The sequence below is a fragment of the Lontra canadensis genome, unplaced genomic scaffold (genome assembly GCF_010015895.1).
Source record: "Lontra canadensis isolate GAN:19392208 unplaced genomic scaffold, GSC_riverotter_1.0 scaffold194, whole genome shotgun sequence".
Classification (NCBI taxonomy): domain Eukaryota; kingdom Metazoa; phylum Chordata; class Mammalia; order Carnivora; family Mustelidae; genus Lontra; species Lontra canadensis.
The window spans coordinates 699,556-701,669 of NW_022631188.1; the positions used below are offsets into that span (position 1 = coordinate 699,556).

Below are 2,114 nucleotides of genomic sequence, written 5' to 3' on the forward strand. Positions count from 1 at the left end.
GGGTGTGCCGGGCGGGGACGCGGTCCGGGACGGAGCCGGCCGCCCGAGCCCGCGAGGAGAGAGCCGCCATTACGCCGCCCCTCCCGCGCGCCGCAAGCCGGCGCCGGCCCCAAGTCTCGCGCTTTCCAGACATCTCGCGATGCCATCCTTCAGGGTCGCGGCTCTCCTTTAAGGCGGCGCCAGATCGCTCGGCTTTCAGAACGTATCGCGATATTTTCGCTTCCGCTAGTTTCGGTGTTTTAAGAGCCCCTGTAAGAAAAATTTAAGTCAATTTTTAATAATGTAGGTCGTTAAGACCGCTATCCCCGCTGCTCCGATCCGTCTCGTTGTGTAGGAAATTAGGAGGAGGAGAAAAATGATGTGTCAGAAGTGGGATTCGAACCCACGCCTCCATTCGGAGACCAGAACCCCCAGCGCGGGGAAGCGGAGCTTGAGTCTGGCGCCTTAGACCACTCGGCCATCCTGACACCCTGCGGAAAGTGGCAGATTTTTCGCTAAAGTAGCTGTGGAGGAGTGACGCGCCTGTGACGTGCGCCCGCGCGCCGGCGGGAGTGCTGACGACACGGGGCGGCCGCCTCACGAGGGAGCTCGCGGGAGGACGCAGCTTTCCCCGGCGGGACGGCGGCGGGCGCGCCTGGAGGACTGAGCGCCGGCTTCCCCGCCCCCCGCTTGGCTCCAGCCTCTCGCCTGCAGCCGCGTCCCGGCCCGCCTGTGCGGGTGCAGGAACAGGTACCGTGGCAGCGGCAGGTACAGGGGGAGGGTCAGGGAGAGGGACAGGGCAGCGGCGGGTGCAGGTGCAGGGCCAGGGAGCTGCACAGGCCCTACTCCCAGTCCTCGGGCCGCTCTCGCGCGCGGGGATCCGAGCCCTCCGGCCCGGGTCAGGCGGGGGACAGCTGAGGCCCGGCGCCACGCCCCCCCACGCGGGCTTCCCCCGCTTTGCCCTCTGTGCGCGGAGTCCTCCGGGCCCGGGGCCCGGGACCGCAAGCCGCGAGCCTCGCCGGGGGCCGGTCCTCCGGCCGGACGCGAGCGCGGGGGCTCGGGGACGCGGCGGAGGAAACCGCGCAGCCTGAGGGGCGGGAACGGAGCGGGCGAGCGCCCGGGGCGCAGCAGGGGGTCGACCCCTTGCCTCGGCCGCCCTGCTGGGGGCCAAGCTCAGAGCGTGGGGACGGATTTGAGACTTTTAAGTACATTTTGTCGCAGCGGGTTATTTTCTGTATTCACGCGAAAACGTTTTTCTTTGTGCTAGGCAAAGGCTGGGTCTCTCTTCTTCGTGAGGAGAAATAATGAGCTGTGGTGGCCGCCGCTTAGATGTCCAGACTCCTCGGTCTCGCACCGTTTTTGGTGGTGAAGGAGCAAATGGCTTTGCACTACGCGGCGTTCCTGTTCCGTTCCTGACCCACATCGAAGGCCACGTGAGAATCGTGGCTGCAGAGCCTTAGTCTTTATAAACAAAAATCGCTATAAAATGGAAAGCTGCTGTTGAGCGCAACCTTCTTGCCGTCAGCCTAGCATTTCTGTGGCGTTTTCTCTCACACTATATTGTGAATACAATTTTTCTATACAAATTAAATAATTTAAAAACTCACATATGAAACATTTCATGCTTTTCAGCCTTAATGCTTCATGGCTGATTTTGTTACTTGATGTACTGATTTGGGCAACTTAATTCACATTTTAGCAATCTGTGTAGAAAACTAAAAGCCCCGTTAAGTATTTTATAATTTTAGGCTGTGTATAACCATGCTTGGGATGTTGTTTGAAAGAAAGAAAAATACATTTCACATATTTCTGCACCTTCATCTTCTAAATAAACCTGTGGATGACTTAGTGAGGGGTAAGCGGACCTACGTCTTCTACACGCCGACCAAGGATATACTTGTGGCTAAAGTGAGTTGATAATGTTATGCAAAGGATAATTGTCACCAGCTCATTTCCTTATGGTCCATAATGAAATAAACATCCTGTAGACTGTTAATTCTGTAAACAGATGCATGTTCAAAAGCTCTATGATGGTTTTGTAATCTTACTTTAATATATTTTAGCTATTTTATTTTTTTCCCTCTGGGGGAATACATTTAATATGGTGTAGAAAATGCTTAATGACATTTTCATAT

At 55.8% G+C, this 2,114-nt stretch overlaps 1 non-coding gene across 1 annotated transcript; it reads right to left on the reverse strand.

Moving 5' to 3' along the window:
- Positions 1-361: 361 nt before the first annotated feature.
- TRNAL-CAA lies at positions 362-467 on the reverse strand. The gene is made up of 2 exons: positions 430-467; positions 362-407 (listed from the first exon to the last, which is right to left on the reverse strand). It is a non-coding gene; the product is annotated as a tRNA-Leu (tRNA).
- Between the last annotated feature and the right edge of the window lie 1,647 nt (positions 468-2,114).